We start from the raw sequence: 6,214 nt of genomic DNA on the forward strand, positions 1-6,214 counted from the left end.
CATACCTATTGAAATAACATATTGGGCATTTTCTTGTGGATATGCAATGCCAGCCATCTTTTGTATGTCACTGCCAAAACAGATCTACCCTCACTATCCCTCCATTTCCTGATTCTCTGCAGCTATACATGTAACTTGATCCCCTCCCATCTGTACTCATCAAGCTAGACTTTGCACCCATTTCTTCATGCAATCTCTCTCTTTACCACCAGATGGCAACATTTTGGTGGCTACTATTGATGACAACATTAACAACAATCACATTCAGCAGCCATACAAATTGAATCAATACTTTTATAAGTAGTATGGAGGCATGGCAAAAAAAAAAAAAAAGTATGCAGGGCCATCAAATTGGCATGCATGCAATTAAACGGCTGGGTTTCCCTGTAGTAAGCACAAGTACATAGGAATCCATAGGACGTTGCCTTATTAAGGCAGACCATTGGTCCATTTTGCTCAGCATTGCCCACTCTGCACATACTGGCAGTGGCTTTCCAAGGTTGCTGACAGGACTCCCCCCCCCCCAACCCTACCTGGAGATGTCAGGAATTTAATCAGGGACCTACCACTGAACTACATCTGCTTCCCTAAAGCATCTCTTAATCACCACATCCACTTTAATGCTGGAAGATAAGGCCATTTGAGACAATCAATGAGTTGGAGGCAACCAATGGAAGAAGTGAGACATTGAGTGGCAGAATTCACATTAAGGTTAGCCCTATTTAATGACTTGCATACCCCCCTCTGCAACTAGGGTAATGAGAATCAAACAAATTATGTAGTATTGCATAATTTACACAGGTTGCTTTCATTGTCTCAGTATTTGGCTTTATATTAACGCACAATTCTGTTTTAATTCTGTGCTGGGTGGGGACATTGCTGGCCTCAGTTATGGTTGGATGGCTAGTATTCTGAATGAGATTTCACCGTTTGTTGACTTCAAGCAGCTTTCAAGGTTTGTTTGGGTGCAAACATGAAATACGGCAAATGCAAAATACCGTGGGGGCACATTCTGTCTAACTAGCTCCAATCACAACCCTTCCTTGCAATTTTATTCGCATCTTTCATAAATAATGTGTTCCCAGACATTAATGCTTCCTGCAGGCCATGGCAAGTTTGCCAGCCTAATTGGCATTACAATTTAAATGACAACTGAATGTGGGAGTTACTCCACCCTGGCTAATTTATTTTTCTCTAGGGAACAGAATGAGCTGCTTGTTAAAGCAGAAGATGGGATGCCTGGTTGCCTTGTAACCTTGTTTTGCTTGCCAATTGGCCCAAAATAGATGACTTAGGGTGTTTTCACACTTTAGCTGCTAGAGCCCAGTGACATAATGTCAGCGTAAGGTGTTCCTGTTTGCAGTCCTGCCCAGAGTTAAGTGAGATTTAAATATAAGTCATATTGGGCTGAATTGCAAGCCATCAGAGGCAAGAGAGAGAACAATATACACTGCCTTGAGTTTCTTGGCGGAAAGAGGAATAGAAATGTAAGAAATAAATGCTTCCACTTTTTCCTCTTCCTGTTTTACACAATGCTATATTGACTAGATTATGACAGGAAACAACCAACCATATAAGAGTCTCTGCTTGGTTGCGATCTCTTTACACCTAGGGTCCAAACAAATACTATTTGCTTATTTTATAGAAATACATTTTACACACCATTTCAAAAAGAAAATGCCGCCTGATAAATTGCTGTAATAAAAATAACCAGCCTAAACCATGATTTAAAAGGCAGTAACAGCATCTATCTCAGTAGAAAGGTAGCTTTCCTACCGAAAAAGTAATCAGTGGGAAGAGACTGGGTAATCCCTGCTATGTAAAAACTTCCATGGTTTCAAGTTTGACAGCTTCCCCCCACCCTCATTGACACATTCATGTCCCAACATTTCATTGTATTCCTGCGTACTTTACTCTTCCAAGGCTCCAGGAATTTGAGCTGTGAGTAAAACCACGTATGTAAACACAACCAAGATTGCAGAACACCAGCTATCTGATTAGCTCAAAGAGAAAAACCTGAGGATCAAGTCATTGTGCAGTGCAGGTGAAAGGCCACCCAGCTCTCATGTGAAAAATAAGCAATGGGTGCAAGGTACACACCATTTGTTACACAAGTTGTGTATGCAACTATCAGTCATGCAGAACTGGCTTCACCAAAGGAGGAAACAGTTTCTATATCATTTTAGGGATCCAAGGCAACACTAGCAATATTTCAGGTCGTGCCTGAGGGTATTTTTGAAAACCCAGCAAGCTGTTGCAGGCACTAATTGCAATATATATTTCACAGAAAACCTCTGATGGGTCAGACCTGCCCCCTAAAACATGCAAAACACCTACATGCACCCCAAAATCAAACAGGTGAGGAAGAATGCAAGCCTACCCATCCATACAAAATCCAAGCATCCTTAATTTTTAAAAGGGGGGAGTGCAAGGGCCTTGGCACACTCGGGGGGGGGGTACCATAGTGCCCACAGATGCCACTTGAGAACCCCAGATATAGTTCCAAAGGATCTGGATAGCATGAGGGCTATGGAAGGCTGCTTTGTGAATAGCAGGCATTGATATCCTTATCTGCATGAATGTGCCTTATCTTTTAAATCCGTCTAAATTTATGTAGCCATATCTTGCAGCAGTAAAGTCCATCGCTTCATTATATGCAATGTGAAGTACTTTTTCTTGTCTGTCTCTCCCACCATTCAGCTACACTGGACTATGTAGTGTACTGGATACAGTACGAGAAAGAGAAAAACTCCACACTATCCATCTTTACCAATGCAACAACTTCGTTTCCCCTTTTCAAAACTAAAAAGCACTGGGTAAATAAATATCTTTCTCATAGCGGAGTTATTCTCATCCAGGTGATGGGGTAGACTTTGGCTCTCCAGCTGTTGTTGAACTACAATTACCATCATGCCTAGTCATTGGCTATGCCTGCTGGGAGATTGTTGTAGTTCATCAACATCTGGAGGATGAAATGTTTTCCATACTGCTCCAGCCCCTTAACTGTTTCGATGACCTTTTCTACATCTTTTTTAGCTCTGTAATATGTTTTTTGAGACGCAGCAGCCAGAAACTGTGCTCAATATGCCAAACGCACTTGCATCAGTAAAAGTATTACAATATTGGCATTTTTCAAAAGAGCAAAGGAACTTCTCTTATCCCATGACTTCCACCTTTGCATTGACTGAGGTTCTGACCACACAACTCAGGGTGTACTTAGATTTAAATCAAATTTATTCACTATCCGCACAAGTTTAAATTGGTTTTTGTTGTTACTCTTTGCCAGTGAACCCTGGACCTTGTAGCTCCAACAGGCGCTAGGAAATTCTAGCAGAGAATTCAAACAGCCTCACAAAACTATAACCCTCAATACACTTTTAGGAAATCATAGACTATTAAACTTAGGTTTGCACTATAGAGATGCATCCAGTGGGATCTGGTGTTAATATACCACTGTTTCCATCAGACTTAGTATATTTCTGCAAGGTTTTCTGCACTATTCTTTCTGCTCTTTGTATGACATTCTCTGGGCTTTCAGGCACAAGTTGTAAAGGCCAGTGTAATTTGCACCTGCCATTCCAGTGATAAAGGGAAAAGGGGGGACAGCCTTATCTCCTCTGTCAAAATCCGCAAGTCACCAGCTTAAAATGCAGAGTCATAAGATAATTTACAGCATTGAAGCGGCAGATCCAACTGAAGTCACAGAAAGTGACACAGAGTTTTATTTTGCACATAAATGCTAAAAGGGGTTGGGTTTTCAAATCCCATGGAACAGGCAAATACTTGTGTCAAGTTTCTTCCCTAAAAGCATGAGAAATTAAATTATACAACTGGAGTCGTAATTGTCTTTCATGTTTTATAGCAGAAACCTTAGTGCCTGTTCATTTATTATTTCATCAAACTTCACCCACATTTAATATTAAATTGGATTTAAATGCAAAATACTCTAGTCTAACTGGCTTTGTGGATCACAGCCATGATCTTACAATTTGAAACACTTCTTATGTAGGAGTGAACACACCCAGTGCCAATTAATTGGTGAAACCTGAGGTAACAAGGTTTCGCAATGCATTGAATTTTCATTTTAGATTGAAACTTTTATTCACTCCTGCAGACCTGGTCTGTGCCTTACCATTTTAACTTTCTGATCATATGCTAAGGGAACTTATGAATACCTATGAAGCATAATTATGTTTTTACAAATTAAGGACATAAACTGCATCTCTAAAATCCAGCATGATGAACTGACCTTTTCAAACCTGCCTTCCAAGCTTTCCCTTCTTCATGAACTGAGGTGTCCAAAATGAAATAATGAAACATTTAACTGTCCCGTATTCATTTCTTTTCAGAATGCTGAAAATTTATGCTAGAAAACTTAAAGTTAGGGTATGAAATCAAGTTACTTGCCTTAATAAATGATACGGAAAGGCACTGTAACAATGGAGCCTTTTACAGATTAAAACATGTTGATTTGGGTGGTTATGCAATAAGAAGGAATTTAAGGGGACAGTAAGTAATAGGAAATGTTAATCTTGGGTAGGGGAAATCCAAGTTCTACATCTGTAGGAAGCGAGGGATGGGTAGAAAAGGCAAAACAAAAAACTACACTGTCTGAAAGCAAGACTGGACACTTGAGTAAAACAAATGGAACAAGGTGGTTAAACTGGATACATTTTCTATATAAAATACTGTGGAATGAATTGTAGAAAACAAAGATTGGTTCCCTTTTCATTTGCATTACTACTTTAAATTTTATCTTCCTTGACCACCTAACTACAAAAGTTGAAAGGGTTTTTAAAACTGAAAGGTCTCTGGATGAATTGTTGCAAAACTGGCCTACTCCCTTAGATAAGATGGGACTATAAATCAAAATAAAAATTCAGAATTTTCTGGAGGATAGAGAAGGAGCAGAAGCAACTTGGAGACTCCTCTGTGAGACGCAGTTATCTAATCAGTAACTTCATGAACACATACAACACAAGAGAGGAAATAAATCATATGGTTACAGGGAATGGCCTAAAGGCACACAATATAGCAGACCTGCTGAATCTAAGCAGCTCAGGGGTTTGATCACTCCTTGGATGAGAGACCACATGTGTGGTGCTATTAGCTTCTTTCTTTCATGGAGCAAAAGTGGGATACATATGTAATATAAATAGACTAGTTTTGAAGTGACTTCTACAACAGAAACTATGGTGGTCATTTTGATTGAGGTGATGAGCGATTGTTTTTAACCCTTTCAGAATACTCTAGGAAAAGGTAATGTGATCCTGGTCCTTCCTTTTTCTAGTGATTGGCCTGACTGTGGAAGGATAAACTCTGTGCTTTAGCAACGTCTGGGATAGCTCCAATGAAATTCTATATAGACCTGGGGAAAATCAGGAAGTAACTTTTGAGATTTTTTTAAGTAAGTAATAAAGCATTCTTGAAGGCATCTAAGTTTAAAATTAGCAATAGTTACAGTTTTTTATTATTGAGTCTGTAAAAATATGACTAACATACAACTTATGCCAATTTGATTTGTAAAATCAAAGTCCATTTAGTGGTATTGACGTACATCATACATTAAAGTGGTAAGAAAAATACTGACATTTGACATATTATACATGTTCATGTAAAAATCATGTTGCATAAAGGTTTTAATTAGAAAACACACAAGTCACAAAAGTACACAACAACATCCTAAATAACATAGCTGTGGAAGAACAGAGATTTCACAGTTTAGCTTGACTTCATCTGAAACTATAAAATAGTTCCAGAAAACTGTACTACTAGCCATATTCTGCTCTCTTTCAGATAAGGTGCACTTAAAAGGCAAATCAGTCTTTAAATTGCTGAGAGGGTTTTTTTAAGAAAATTCTTTTCATTTTTGTAAATCAATACAAACATCAAAAGAATTTTGATTCTGTGAAGTTTTCCATACACATTCATTGTAAGATTCAAAATTGAGAATGCATTTATGTATGTTCGTGTATATATACACACACATACATACATACAGAGCAAACAGCATATTAGAACTTGTAGTAAAATTTTAAGTATCTCTGGGTTTTAAAGTAAAAATTGTACATACACCAAGCCTTCATGTCTTCATCTAGCAGACCGACCTTGTCCCCCACAAGATGCTAGCTGTCAAAGTTTAAGAGGTAGTATATGAAAGTCTAATAGTTTCACTTATACTGAAGCCCAGTACCGTTTTATATATATATATAAT

The sequence above is a fragment of the Podarcis cretensis genome (assembly GCF_951804945.1).
Source record: "Podarcis cretensis genome assembly, chromosome: 6".
NCBI lineage: Eukaryota > Metazoa > Chordata > Lepidosauria > Squamata > Lacertidae > Podarcis > Podarcis cretensis.